This window comes from Anolis carolinensis, chromosome 4 (assembly GCF_035594765.1).
Source record: "Anolis carolinensis isolate JA03-04 chromosome 4, rAnoCar3.1.pri, whole genome shotgun sequence".
NCBI lineage: Eukaryota > Metazoa > Chordata > Lepidosauria > Squamata > Dactyloidae > Anolis > Anolis carolinensis.
This window is the reverse complement of record NC_085844.1, coordinates 209873425-209889820: the sequence shown is the minus strand read 5'-3', so window position 1 is coordinate 209889820 and position 16396 is coordinate 209873425.

Here is a 16396-nt window from a genome sequence, read left to right as displayed (position 1 = left end):
ATCATGGCAGATATCATGTAATAAGAAACCATTTAACCACAAATAATTCTTCCTGACAATTTGAAATAGACAACACAGGCTCACATCTAAAGCTATCAGGAAGAAGAGTCAACAAGGTCAATAGCATAACTTCATTATACAAAATCAAAACAATACACAATGCTAAAATTCTTATCATTATATTTGCATACTGCAATTCTATTATCTTGGGCATATACATTTTCGTTGATACATCTTTAAAGTCTGAAACAATTTAAGAAAGAACTTTGATCCTTTCATCAGGCTCAATAATGTGGTATGAGTTAATCCAATGGCTAGTTTTATCAAGAGGATGAAATCTGACAGCCATTTTGGTGTAGTGGTGTGAATACTGGGACCTGTCACTAAGGAGGCTGTCCAGGTCCTGAACCTGGCCACTGTGTCAATCTGGATGAGGGCCAACAGTCGGAAGGCCAAACAGGGTATAGGGTTACAGCCTGTGCTGGACAGGGCCACACTCCCCCTGCAGGCACAGGTTTGCAAGCTGGGGATGATCCTAGACTCGTCGTTGAGCCTGGAGCCCCAGGTCTCGGTGGTGGCTAGAGGAGCCTTCACACAGTTAAAACTTGTGCGCCAGCTGCGACCGTACCTTGGGAAGCCAGACTTGGCCACGGTGGTCCATGCTCTTGTTACATCCCGATTAGATTACTGCAACGCGCTCTACGTGCGGCTGCCTTTGAAGACTGTTTGGAATCTTCAACTAGTCCAACGGGGGGCAGCCAGGTTAATAACCGGGGCTAGAGTTTGGATCCACTTTAAATCCACTTTAGGGAGGGGCCTTTAAACAGCTCAGCCAGACAGGTCCTGGGCCTCACCAAACTACAAAACCCAGAATTCCGCAGGAGGCAGAAACCAGATTTAAAGTGGATAAATGCTCAAGTGTGATGAAGCCCTTTAAAGTAGTATCCATAACAATAATTAAGTAGCTTGATTTCATCTGGTTATATGCCTTCCAGACATTTCTGATTTATGGCAATTCTATTATAGGGTTGTCTTGGCTAATTATATTCAGAGGTCTTTGACTTCCTTTCAAAATAAACCCTACAATTTTTGTACATATTTCAGAGCCCTCTAAATATTTTCTGGTTCATTACATTTATATTTAACTTTTCCTCTAATAATCTGAAGGCTTTGTACAGTCTCTCCTGCAGTACCCTCACAGCAGCTCTGTGGGGGGTATCTCAAACTTTCTCTCAAAATCTGTGGATCAGTAGGGAATTTGGATTTCCGAAGTCTTAATTTCACAATAATTATTATGCCACTCTGATATTCTTTTGGTAATAACCCTGTGCAGACCTTCAGTCTGTGGAGTACGGGACTGGAACCAGTGGAGTACGGGATCACTGGTTGTGTTCATGACTTCCACAATAGTTTTTCTGAATCGCACCTATACATGCTGATATATTGAGTTCATGGGTCTATCTCCTTCTCCACAAGCTTGGTGTCTTTGTTTTGACCATCTACCCAGTGTTTACAAGAATATTTAATCTAATGTGCCATTAGAAATTTTGGATGCTTTTTGGCTATAGTTCTTAAAAGTTATCTTGTCAATATTTATAATTGCTTTGCTTAGAAACAATTTCTCTCTCTCAATAAAATACAAAATAGCATTTTAGGTTGTCAGATCTGCTTAAATTGGAAATTAGAAATCTTCCCATAGTTTAGATATAAATTGACTTTATTTCTTATTATGTCCCAGGGTTGATGCAAGAAATACAGTCCTTTCCTGAAATGGAAAACCTGCTGGTGGAATGGCACATCTGCCTTTAGAGGTTAGCCTGGTTTCTCTGTAGTGGCTGCAAGAATATTATTTAGGATCTAGTACTAACCCTGCTGCTTTAGTAGGTTTTAGTAGGTACTCTTGTTGGTTGATCCTCAGAGGGCAATCTTCTCCCACCAGAGTTTATTAAACAGTTTTGCCTTGGCTTCATGTTCTGATCAAGCTGGGTTTACAAAGACCCATCTGATGACTTTGCCTCAGTGCTGCTGCCTTTAGAAATCTACAGCCTTACTTATTGTTTTTCATTATGCTTTTGTTTCCTCCTTTGACCTTTGACTGTTGCCTTTGGAACGCGACATCTTCCCTATTTTTGCCAAGGACACATCTCTTTTCCTTTTGACCTTCAGTGCTGCCTTTTGAACCATACCTGTCTTGGATTGCAAGACAATTCTCTCAGATTCAATGTGAATCTCTGTTCTCACACTTTGAAATGAGGCCTGACCTCAGGTGGGTGTGCCTTGACAGACAGAGAGAGATAATAGAAACAGACTGACAAAAGCATAATACCTAAAAGAAAGTTATTCTCAGCTGTTCTCAAACTGTGTTCTGTGGTGTCCTTAGGATATCGTGAAGCACAGTCAGGGACTCTGTCCCCACCCCAACCTAGGAGGTACGTGGCCTGTGGAGCCCTGCTGCTGCTGGTGTGACCTGCGAGGTCTCCTCACTGCCACTTTGACTGTGCTTTTCCTGCTTGGCAGAAACAGGTTGAACTGGGTGGCCCCTGGAATGATGATGATGATGATGATGATGATGATGATGATGATACTGCTGCTGCTGCTTCTTCTTCTTCTTCTTCTTCTTCTTCTTCTTCTTCTTCTTCTTCTTCTTCTTCTTCTTCATGGTCTTATCATTACAAAGGTTGTGTGGCCATCTGTTGGGGGTGCTTTGACTGTGCTTTACCTGCAAGGCAGAAGTAGGTTGGACTGGATGGCCCCTGGGTTGCTCCTATTATTTGATACACAACAAGATTAGTACACAGCAGACAAGATCACTATGTTGGCTTTTGTATTGGATCCATGTTGGACACTTCCCATATGTGATGTATCGGTGATTAATCCATGGAGATCCACGTAGTGTGGCCTTTTGCAGCTGACAGATAGTAATTTTGTCAGCGCTTATTGTTTTCAAGTGCTGGCCAAGGTCTTTAGGCATTGCACCCAATGTGCCGATTACAACTGCAACCACCTTGACTGGCTTGTGCCAGAATTTTTGCAGTTTGATCTTTAAATCCTCTTATCGTGTCAGCTTTTCCAGTTACTTCTTGTCAATTCTGCTGTCACCTGGGACTGCAACATTGACGATCCATACTTTGTTTTTTTCCCTCACAATCATAAGGTCAGGAGTATTGTGTTCCAAAACCCTGTCAGTCTGAATTTGGAAATCCCGGAGTAGTTTTAGTTGTTCATTTTCTGTAACTTTCTTAGGCTTGTGATCCCACTAGTTCTTTGTCACAGGCAGATGGTATTTGTAGCAGCAGTTCCAGTGGATCACCTGAGCAACGGTATTATGTCTCTGCTTGTAGTCTGTCTGTGTCATCTTCTTTCAGCAGCTGAGTATGTGAACCATCGTTTCGTCTGCTTCCTTGGAGAGTCTACACTTGGAATCAGTAGTCGACTTAGTTTAGCACACCAACAGTTAAAATATCCCTAACAGCCCTATCTTAACAGTTAGCCAATCATATTTAAAATTAAAAGATGAATGTGTACTGAACATCTTTGAAAACTAGGAGGTTAATAAAAGTTCTTTCCCCAGTTAATAAGTTACAGCTGCTTTACATCAGAGAAATTGCTCTTGCATTCAAAGCAACTGAATGACTTTTCCTCTAAACTATGTTTATGCAGTCAGCCTTCCATATTTGCTGGGATTAGGGGCACAAGACCCCTCTGAAAGTAAAAAAAAATGAATTAACCAATTGCTTAATTTTTTACCTGTGGGAATATCCCTCTCGAATTTCTAGGTCTTCCAGCCTGACTCTATGGTTGATTTCCACTGGAAGCTGACCATAGAATTGCATTAGGGAAACTTGACCATAGAGTCACAGTGGAAGATCTAGAGGTTTCTAGAGAGAACAAATCCATGAATAATCAAATCTACAAAAGTCAAAACCTCAAACGTGGAAGTGACAACTGTAGTTGCAACAACAATCTGGAAAATGCAAGAAAGAAAAATACTCAAGCAACCTCAAATGCAACAAAGTTACTGTTGGAAATAGCAACCTTCCAAGCCACTCACTATTTATTTGTTAATGTATATAACAAATAAATAGTGGTAGTGATCCTGCCAGTTGTGTAAGCCGCCCTGAGTCCCCTCGGGGAGGAGGGCGGGGTAGAAATATCAGAAATAAATAAATAAAATAAATGTATTTGGTAACCTGCATTCTGTGTATGTTGATTTGCCAGTTTATTTGACTCTTTGATGTGGGAGGAGTTATAGACATGTGATTATACTGAATATGTGCAGACTCAAGACTCCATTCTGTATTCAGTATCTGTTTGGACTTCAATGGGAGCAGATGTCTTGCATCAGACCTCAAAGGAGGTGAATGCATACAAGTTCCTGTTTGAACTTCAATGGAGAAGTCAGTTTAGAGACTTCAATATTTGCTTATGGACTTCAGTGAGTACAGCTATACTAAAGACTATGGACTATTGATAAAGACTGAAACCCTGTGTTCTCAACACACAGAGAAAAAAGAACTATATCATATCTGTAACTAAACTTTATTAAGAAATGTGCCAATATGGTGTATTAATACAAGTTATGTTACTTTCCAAAGAAGACTTTGCTTTTTTAAATCTGAGTTCATATTTTTAACTAAGAGGTTTAAAGGGAGTGTATATCTTTTGGGCAACTTCAACTGCAAACAAACAACCATCTTCTGCTAACCAAATATATTTTTGTAGTGGCATGTCTTTACTCTTGGCAGTCTAAAGACATGGTTCTTCAGTTTAACAATGGAAGTTACCTGTGTGTCATTACATTAATGCTTGTGAATATCACTTGTCATGCTTTTCTTGACTAGTGGTTTTCCAAAGGTGGTCTCCACATATTCAAGAAGATTCACATTTGCTAAAAGGATATGTGCCTATAGACTGGGTGAAGTTATGTTCCAATAGTTTATGTAATGTTATGTTTTGCAATAGGTTATGGAATTTCAAATAGTTTTTACCAAATTTTACCAAATTTTCGTTAAGACAATCATACCATGCAAGACCTGCTTGCTTTAAGCCGTATAATGCTTTGTTCAATTTGTAGAATAAATTTGACTCCTTGCATTTATATCCTGGTGGGGGCGTGATATAACTATATTCTTTTAAATCTGCATTGAGGTATGCTGTATTTATATACTTACTTAGGCGATAAAATGATTAGTTTTTAAGTTTAAGCATGCAGATAAACTTAAGGCAATTCTTAAAGAATTTGGGTTCAGAGTTGGTGAATATACTTATACTTATGAGTAGTCAATATCTTGCCTTTGACTAAACCCTCATGCCACCAAACCTGCTTTGTAACGCACCTGTCCTTCTGTATTCACCTTTTGCTTATACACCAATTTAGTTTCTATTGGTCTTACCCTCCTCATGCTATCCAATTCCTCCTCCATTGCTCTTAGCCACTTTTCTTTTTCTTCATGAGGAAAATTGTCAACTTCATCAAAAGTTTGAGGTTCATGACTAATCAAACAAACTCTCACATGTTGAATTTTAAACCTGAAATAGTCATCAAGAATACTCAAACAATAAACTGCCCATCCTTTGCTGGGATTAAAAGGGCCAATTAAATCTGCATGCACTAGATGGAAAGGCCTCTCTGAGTTCCTGAGGCTCTTTTTACTTATAGGAGCAGATTGGGCTTTGGTTCTCTTACATACAATGCAATCCAAAAGATATTTACAGTCTTTTAGATTCAGATCCTCACTCTGATCCTGTATTTTGTACAGTACCTTAAAACTTGGGTGACCCAAAACCCTGTCTAACTCATGAATGCATCTATGATGCAAAGGAGTATTTTTGCTTACTATATTAACATCATTGACATCCCTTGGTTCTAGCACATATAAATCATTCTCCCTGTTCCATACAGTTTGTTTCCTTTCAGGATTTTAACCTTGTATCCTGAAAAATTAACATCAAACCCCTCTCTATCAAGTTTTCCCACTGATAAGATATTATAATCAATTTGTGGAACAAAAAAATACATTCTCTACAGTTTTCCCTAGATTATTAACAAAATTTTCTCCTTGCCCTTGAACTGAATAATGTTTCGCATCAGCAAGTGTCACATTCAAACCATCAAACTTATTAAATTTTTGAAATAGTCTTGTTATTCACAATATGTTGTGAACACCCAGAGTCAACATAAAATAGTTCCTTATGTTCTGGGCTTGGTTTTGTTTTCACAACTCTTACGTGCGATGAGCCCCTCCTCTGATGCTGCTGCTTCTTCTGGTTGTCTCGTAGCCTTGGACAGTCCCTTTTCATGTGCTTTGGAGAACTGCAAACATAACACCTTCTCACCGCACATACTGATTACCTTTCTTGTTCTGTTGCTTGCTCAGCCGGCTGTCTGTGTTTGGCATGCCCGGCTGTGCTAGTAATCTCCAAATGCTGGTTTCTTCTCCTTTCCCAATCTGCCAGCAGTCTTGCAGAGATGTATTGCAGATTCAGCTGTGTTTGTGGAAGTGACTCCAAAAAATTTACAATTTCATCAAAGGAGTCATTCATTGAAGATATTACAATAAAACATTTGCTTTAGTGAGTTGAAAGTCCCTTTGTTCCAAGTCAACAAATAAACTTTGCAAAATCTGTAAATGGTCTCTGTTCCTCTCCCTTCTGTAGACTCTTTCTATACAGCCTCCTGGCCAGTACAGCTACAGTTGCTGCAGAGTCCGAGACATGTACCTCCTTAAGTCGCTCCCATATGTCATCTGCAGTAGGCAAACTGCAGACGTGGACCAACTGCTCATCATCCACCCCAAGAATAAGACTTGCCTTGGCCTTCTCCTGTGCTTTCTGCTGCTCTGCTGTCGCTTGCTGCGGCATTGGGTTCACAGTGCAGTCCTTACAGAGATTCCCTTCTCAAGTAACTCTCCATACGCACCTTCCATATGAAGTAATTACTGCCATTCAACCTGGCAATTGGGAATGCTGCCAAATTCACACCTGGCTCCATCTTCCGGAGTTCAGCCCCACAGCAATAGTAAAAACAAAATAAATTTCCTTTGTTATGGTCTTTGCAATATTAGGCTTTTACTTAATCTCTTATTATCCTACATTTTTGCTTATCCAACGTTCTATCGGCCCCTTTATGCTGGATAAGTGAGACTGTATTCAAATTAGATTAAAAAGCCATAGACTACAGCAATAGAGAAAGCCATGTCAACAACACTGCATTGAAGTCATCTCAAAGATACAAAGAATCCAGTCATAACAAGACTTTATACTCTGTGGCAATATCTATCCAGAACTGCATAGACTCAAAGATTTCTTTCCTCACAAGAGACTTCATAGTGGCATCAAGAGGAAAAGAGATCAATTTTGTCTATTAATAAAATATTTTGTTTCACAACTACAGTCTCCAATCTGTCCTTCGTGCTATGAGTCCTTCCAGTTCATTTAATTAAGCATGGAGGCAGAACAGTGAATTTCTTAAAGAGAATTTCTGTGGAGAAGTGAATTTCTTTCCTTTGACCTTCCCAAGTAAAAGTGAATTTCTTTCCTTCAAGCTTCCTGAATAAAAGTGAATTTATTTTCCTTTGAGCTTCCCCAGTAAAAGTGAATTTATTTTCTTTAAGCTTCCCAAGTAGCAGTTGATTTCTTTCTTTTGACCTTCCTGAGGAGAAGTGAAAACTACCTCAGAAGAAGAAGGAGTTAAGCAGCCATCTTGACTGTAGAGAGAGTGCAGTCATAGAGGGCAGCGCCATTTTGAAGGAACCTGAGGGAAGCCCTTTCGGAGGAAAATGTGGTTTTCAGGACCACAATAGTTATTTTTAAGTCTAAAAAGCTTTAAGTCTCAGTAAAAGGACTGAGAATCTTAAAAGTTAGTGATCACTTTATTTAAGGGACTATTAGTAACGGACAGCAACAGGAGAATAAAAGACCTACATTCCAAAGTAACGGAGAATAGGCTATTCAGTCCTTTCTGTCCAAAAGCAATTCAGTCTAATATAAAGTGACACAAACTTCAGAAGACTTAAAGATGTCTGCTTCTTCCTCACAAAAGAGCAGAATATCTAAACTTACCTCAAAAATGTTGTCCTTCTGGCAAGATAAACTAGATTCCTTGAAACCTAAATATCAGAAGTCATGGCAGAGAATTTTAGATATGAGTCAAGCAAGCCATCGCTTTAGGCAGCAGAAAGAAATATTAGATTGTAAGGAAAGATTACAACATCAATACTGTGAGTGGATAACATATTCAGATAATATAATCTATTTGCTTGAACATATGAAAACATCAGAATCTTTAAGTAATAAGGAAGAAATGTTGTCAGAGAGAGAGAGAAGGGAACTAGAATTTGATACCATCATGAATGATTTATCTAACAAAATATCAGAAGGTCAGGCAGAAGAAGACCCTGCCTCCCTTAAGGAAACTGTTGATGAAGAACAAGTGCAACACATGTTTAGTAAAGACACAGATACAAAGTCAAACAGGTTTGTGTGTACATTAGCAGGCAAATCAAGATCATCTCACACATCCCATAGAACAGAAAGAACAAGAGGGACTTCTGTTCATAGTGGTTCTTCTGGCCAATCCCTTAGTCTGGTCATAAAGGCTAGGGCCGAGGCAGCTGCCGCAGTAAAACAAATAGAGTTTCTTAAGAAAAGACAGCAAATTGTTGCAGAGAAGGCAGAACTGGATGCCTTGGCCGCTGCCAAGAAGGCAGAAATGGAAGCCGCAGCCGCTGCCAAGAAGGCAGAAATGGAAGCCGCAGCTGCCGCTGAGCAGGCAGCAGCCGCTGCCAAGCAAGCAGGTATGGATGCAGAAAATAAGGCCCGTCAAGTTAAAACAGAAGCTGCTCTAGCAACGTTAGCACAGGTTGCAAAGGCTGAGGTGTTACAAGTAAAGGCCTCAGTCCTAGAGCAAGGTCTCTTAGGAAATACATTCCCTCCAGATGTTACAACAGAAGATCCTGTCACAAAAGTGGATTCTTATTTAAATACCCAAATTATCAATATTGCAGCCCCTCCTGTGCTAACAAGAGAAAGTGCAGTAGCAAATAATTCTTTTGTATCACAACCAGAAATTATAGAGGTTTCTGCACCCAAAGAACATTATTTGCCGTATGCAGAAGTAGCAAGTCAAGCAGCAGTTCCATTGCATGATATATCTCAAACCAAGTTGGAGCACAGTTTTCCAGTAGACACACAGGACTCAATACAGTCAAACTACACAATGCCAACAACTGCATTCAGTCTCAATCCCAAAGCAGCTAGTTGGGTTCCAGAAAAACCCCAGATCCAAACTAACTCTGAACCAACTTTGCAACAGTCCTCAGTCCCACTTGATATTTTAAATTACACCTTCTATAGAAACCCAAGAAGGGACTTAGCAGACAAGTCATATATCATCAAATATGAAGAAAGTAATCATACTGATAACAGAAGTTCAGAGCAGCCTAGTGCTTCAAAGTCTGTCATAAAAGAAGATGAAATTGAAGATATGTCCACATCGCAGACTGCATTTCAAACCAATTCCTCAACTCAGAGGGTAGAATCAGATATACCTTTTGACCATCTGGAAGCTCAAGAGTCTGTACAGCAAGCTATAGATGCTGCAATGATATCTCCAATAGTGCAACCACCCACCAATGTTGGTGTCGACATTTTCACCCTACCAGCAAAGGTTACCAAAGAAGAATGGATGGCTGATCACAAAGAGAGTATTAATTGTCTAAATTATAGCCAAGTACAACTTCAAAAGGACAGTGAGCATAATATAGATGGCCACAAGAACACTGGAAGTGATCCTGCGTTATCACAAATGATAGTGAGTCATACAAACTTCCACTCTGATGTCTCAGATATGTGTAATCATTTGCAAGCAGAATATATGACCTCACAGGCTACCACCAATCGATTAAGAGCTGAACTTGCCAAAGAACCCCGAGAAGTTGCTGTATATGAGCAAGAACTTCAAAAACCTTCGGAGACAAAGTATCAACTTGAAGAAGCTCATGGTCAGCTAAAAGAGCAGAAACAATTATCTAGTAAAAGGCTATTGGTCAAAGAACAGCAGGTTGCTGATCTTCAAATAAAGCCTTCATATTCTGAGGAGAAGCTAAAGAAGATAGCAGCAGTTGTAAACAAACTGCAGCAACAGCTAAATGGAGTGAAGCAGCAGTGCCAGGATCGGCGGAGCTTTCGAAAGAGTGCCCAGCAGAGAGCGAAGGTGTTGGAGTTGAGACAAGAGCTTGTACCAGTCCAGGGGAGCCTGAACGGGTGTTGCAGCGTCGCAGAGGACAGGTTTGCATTCCATGTTCCAGAATTAAAGGTAAGCTTTGACCGAAGAGGATTTAGTCCACATGAAGGAGGATCGCAAGGTCATCAAAGTGTTGGACTTTGGAAGGCCAACCACATACTTCATCCCGCCATTTCATCCAGATCAATCTGCAGAGACTGTAGGAGAGCTGAAGGATGAAACACTAGAGAAAGTCAAAGGGATGATGAATCTACGAGTTAGAACAGTTATAATTTGTTTTAGATTAGTTGATATTTTGTATTAGTTATTTGTTATTAATAAGGGGGTAAAACTTATTAATAAGTTTTAGGTGGGGAGTGTCATGCCACGAGGAGGCAAAACATTACCTGCTGCCCTGTCTCTTTAAGATTCTAAAGGGGCGGAGCTTAGCCTTGGCTCCTGCCAGCCTGAAATGGCAGTTATTTTTGTCAGTTAGAATTTGTCAGTTGGTGAGGCACTGGAAGGAAGTGTAGGAAGTAAAAGGATCACAGAAATTCACGTCACGTTGGAACTGTATTCAAATTAGATTAAAAAGCCATAGACTACAGCAATAGAGAAAGCCATGTCAACAACACTGCATTGAAGTCATCTCAAAGATACAAAGAATCCAGTCATAACAAGACTTTATACTCTGTGGCAATATCTATCCAGAACTGCATAGACTCAAAGATTTCTTTCCTCACAAGAGACTTCATAGTGGCATCAAGAGGAAAAGAGATCAATTTTGTCTATTAATAAAATATTTTGTTTCACAACTACAGTCTCCAATCTGTCCTTCGTGCTATGAGTCCTTCCAGTTCATTTAATTAAGCATGGAGGCAGAACAATAATAATAATAATATTACATTTTATTTTTGTATCCCTCCTCCATCTCCCCGAAGGGACTCAGGGCGGATTACATGGGGAATCCCCACAACATAGTTAAAATGTGACACATTAACATAGATCTAACTATGGGAGCGACTTAAGGACTTATGGAACTACGCTCAAGTAGGTTAATTCAGGGATTTTTTAAACCCTTAAAGGCATGAATGGCTTGTGATCCGAAGGACCGTTTGCTCCTCTGTAAGAGGCTGGGGATCTTTTTGTGACTTAACAACAGGAAACATCACCTGTAAAATGCTGTTTAGATGTGGGGTTAACTCACATGCCATTTCCACACATGGATATACTGTGCCAGCACAGTGTAGTGGCTGGACTAGGGACCTTATTACATCAGTCAGGTGAACCCCAATTACATGGAGGAAGCATTGCTGAAGTCGCTTGAATACATGCTGGCTCTATTGGAGCCAATACAACATAGGCAGGCTCCTGTGTTTGGAGGGAAGCTTCCTACGACGAAAGTCCAGCGACATTGTGTGATGGGCAGCGTGCCCATCCATTGCTGGACTAGCAGGGAAGTGTCCCAGGAAACTAAAAAAGCCCTGTGTTATGAAGTCATAGGACTCTGGGACACATGGATTTGAATTCATGCTTAGCCACAGAAATCCACCGGCTGCCTTTTGGCATGGCACACACTTTCAGTCTTAAAAGAAAGCAATGACAACCCCCATTTGAATAAATCTTCACAAGAAAACCTTGTGATAAAGGTCACAGTTAAGTTGGAATCAACTAGAATGTACTTAATATTAAACAAAAGCATTACAAATTGTTTCAAGAAAGTCCATGTGGTGTAGTGGTGAGATTGCTGGACTAGGACTCTGAGACCACAATTAATATTACCACTCAACCATAGATATCCATCTTAGGCAACTGATATTGTCTTAGCCTAAGAGAAAGGCAAAAACAAACTACCTTGGAATAAAACTTTGAAAACCCTGAAATAATCACATGTCAATATTTTTTTTAATTTTATTTATTTACAGTATTTATATTCCGCCCTTCTCACCCCAAAGGGGACTCAGGGCGGATCACATTGCACATATAATTTTATGTTTTAATAAGTTTTTTTTAAAAAAAATTCTGGTTAGTGTGTAAATGCTATTACTGGTGCATGTTATTGTTTGTTGATTTATTGTATATTGTCATTGTTTTTGTATCTGATATTTCTGTGAGCCACCCTGAGTCCCCTTCTGGGGAGATGGAGGCGGGATACAAATAAACTTATTATTATTTATTATTACTAGCTGTGCCCGGCCACGCGTTGCTGTGGCGTTGTCTGGTGGTGTTGGTGAGAAATTGTTGAGGCAGTTGTGGTATTGAATGTCTGTTGTATGGTTGTCTTGATGTTTAGTATGCACACTGAAGTGGATTATATGGCAGTGTGGAGTCAAGATAATCCAGTTCAAAGCAGATAATATAAGATTCTAAATGGGTTATCTAGCTGTGTGGAAGGGCCTTGAGTCTACACTGCCATATAATCCAGTTCAAATAAGATAATCTATGGAAGAGGCCTAAGTGAGGTCTAACATTGCCTGTCCCCTGGACTGAGTAGTTTGCTAGGAGACTAAGTGGGCGGAGCTTAGCCTTCAAACTGGCAGCAATTGGATAAAAACTATTATTCCTCTCCCTGTAATTAGGACTTTATTTTTCTTTTCTTTTTGTTGTATCAACCTAGAGCCGTGAATGATGGGTTGTGTTGTCAAATTTCGAGGTTGGGGGGCCTGTAGTTTTGTTGTTTTGTCCGCTGCCCTGATGCCATCACTCTTTTATATATATAGATAAGGCAAACATTCAATGCCATAACATAGAACAGAGACAGAGACAAATGCAGGCACGGGCTGGCCTCGAACTCATGACCTCTTGGTCAGAGTGATTTGTTGCAGCTGGCTGCTAACCAGCCTGCGCCACAACCTGGCAATATATTCTAATTAAGAGATGAGGAACTTTGGGCTTTCCAGAAATTTTGGATAACAACTTCCACAATCCCTGACCACTTGCTGGCTGCAGCTACTAGATATTAAAGACCAAAAAATCCGGAAAGCTAAATATGAGTACTTTATAGAGTCCCAGTGTTTCAAGTGAAGTATTTAAGATCCTACCATTGAGATCTAAATATGCATACAACTTTGTACTGGTTTTCATTGTGGGAATTGAATTCCAAAATACCTGGAGTACCAAATGTTCGGAACCACTGCTATAGATCATGTGAGGAAGGTGTTGCTATGCTCACAACCTGCTTGTGGGAACTCCTGGATTAGATAGATCCTTTGTCCGATCCAGCCCTTCTTATGTTCTCAACTATCTCGTGCAAGAAGATGTTTTTATATTTTATTTTTTTAAAAGGACAGAGACTTTTGTACTTTATTTTGGCACAATAAATACGGATTAAATTGCATTTCTTAACATGATGTTCATGTTAATATTGTTCATATTGTCTGAAGCTGGTGTCCTCCAAAGGGTTGAGGTTTAGGAATGACCTATAGTTACCCCACTTTGCTTCAGCATCCAGAAAAGATCACCAGCTGAGCAATACTGACAACCCCTCCTTGCTTTCCCACCACCTGATAAATTCACATAAAGGTAAAGCCAAAACTCTTGGGAACAGATTATGTAGATATGTGTTGAGAACGCCCCGATCCCACCCACAACACAATGGACTCTTCTCTGAACCCATAATCCCGGAATACCCTTCCATTGTTCAATCAAGTAAACCTTCTCCTCTGGCAGCCAACAGCAATCAGCACACATTGTTTCCCCAAAGTAATCCCATCCCAGGCTGCCGATATTCTGTGGGAAGAAAGAGGTGGCGCGGATACAGGAAACCTGCTCCAGAGTTCCTCCAATAAAAACATTTATTGAGTTTCTTGCCATACTGTAGCCAACCAATCACAAACCTTAAATCTTGCAATCACAAATATACTTTTGAAACCAATACGGTTTGTAATTTGTACCAATCACAGCAAATGCCTATTCAGTATGGTTCTACTATCTGGTTGGACTCCAAAAGAGGATGCTAGACATAGATAGTCCACTTTATGGTGGGGGTGTGTGTGTTGAAGGCGGAAAACTATTTCTACCATTTCATAAACAAGAGTTGTTTTCATGACAGGGACATGGTTGGGGGGAGTAACAGGAAAACAGGGGGAAATTGTTTTGCTCTTTTAAACTCCCTCCCCCCATAAAATGGATTATCCTTCTTTCTCTACTGCCCCCTAGTGGCCTCCGCCCAGATAATGGAACAGTATCATCTATTCCAGGGGTTCCCAAACTAAGGCCCGGGGGCCGGATGCGGCCCTCCAAGGACATTTAACTGGCCCCCACCCTCAGTTTTAGACTTAGGCTTGCCCAAAGTCTGAAATGACTTGAAGGTACAACAACAACAATCCTACATGATTATCTCATTGGCCAGAAGCAGGCCCACACTTCCCACTGAAATCCTGATAAGTTTACAGTATGTTGGTTAAAATTATTTTTATTTTTAAATATTGTATTGTTCTTTCATTTACCAATATTGCAAATGAAATATTGTAAATGAATGATATGGCAATAATATAATATATTGTGTATACATCCAATATTATAATGTAATACAATATAATATTTATTTATTTATTACAGTATTTCTGCCCCGCCCTTCTCACCCAATAGGGGACTCAAGGCGGCTAATAATAATAATACAATATAATAATATTGTATAATATAATAATATTAATTATATATTAAATGTAATATTACTAATAATATTACGGTATAATGGTATAGTACAATATAGTAATATCTAATGCTAATATTGTGCTATTCTAATAATATAATATATTGTATATACATACAACTTGTAAGCCGCTCTGAGTCCCCTTTGGGATGGGAGAGGGTGGGGTATAAATGTAGTAAATAAATAAATAATTGTTGCTGGGTTTTTTTCTTGCACTACAAATAAGACATGTGCAGTGAGCATAGGAATTTGTTCGTTTTTTTTTTTTCAAATGATAATTCAGCCTCTCAACAATCTGAGGGACCATGAATCGGCCCTCCACTTAAAAAGTTTGAGGACCCCTGATCTATTCTTTCAAATATCTATAAAATGTCTATGCCTCTAACTATGAGTTATGCTGGATTTGGTATTGCTTCCCCATACATCCTTTTTTGGCCTGTGGAGCAGTAAACAATATCTGATTCTGTCCATGATCTCTGCATGTCTCTGTTAAAACTGATTCAAGCCAGGAATGACCTCCATGATTCCCGACCAAATTTGTAATGACTGAACCCTACATCTAACATAATTGTATTGAAGACTGCTATTCAAAGTGGTGAGTCCATGGGGCAACGCTATGAGCCATTGCTGCCTCTTTGCAGTTTCTAGGAAAGAAACCAGTTGTAGTCAATAGGCACAAACACAGTATCAGTGCCTGCTATCTGAGAGAAATAAATTACCTGTGGCCTGAGAAGCACCAATTTAGAAAATAAAACCTATTTATGGTTGTGCGAGTGGCCAGGCTCCGTAGCAAGGCTGACTTTGCCAAAGAATAATAATGTTCCTGAACAGAAAGGTTTTGATAGATGCTCGTTTTGCAGCCATTGTAAAATAATGGTGGCAAATTTACTTTCCTCCTCTCTGAATTTCAATAGTTATTTCCATTTTTTCAACTTTATAATTTCAACAGAGATGCCACCAGGACGTGCTTTGGAGAGTCACAGAGCAAGTGGTTTACAGTAACACCCCCATATCCATGGTTTCATTTATTCATCTCCAACAAATATGTCCCCTCTAGGCATTCTCTAGGTTCTCCAGTGTAACTCTGTGGTATTCTTGAGCTAGAAATCCTTCCTTTGAATAGGGTTCACTGTCGCCTGCAGTTCTGCTTTTCAGAGTCTGGAAAGTGATGGTACTTACCTTTAAGGCCTTACATGGTCTAGGGCCAATGTACCCGAGGGACCGCCTCTCCCCCTACAAACCCCAGAGATCCCTCCATTCTGAGGACCAAGACCTATTGGAAGTCCCCAGTTTTAAGACCTTGCGTCTAACAACAACTAGATGCAGAGCCTTTTCAGCAGTGGCGCCATCTCTCTGGAACACTCTGCCACCTGAAGTTCATGCTTTATGGGACTTATCAGCCTTTCGCAGGGCATGTAAGACACACCTGTTTCGGAAGGCTTTTGATTTCTGTTATTGATGTTTTTAAAAGATGTTTTAAAGATGTTTTAAGATGTTTTTAAATTGTTAGATTTTAGCCT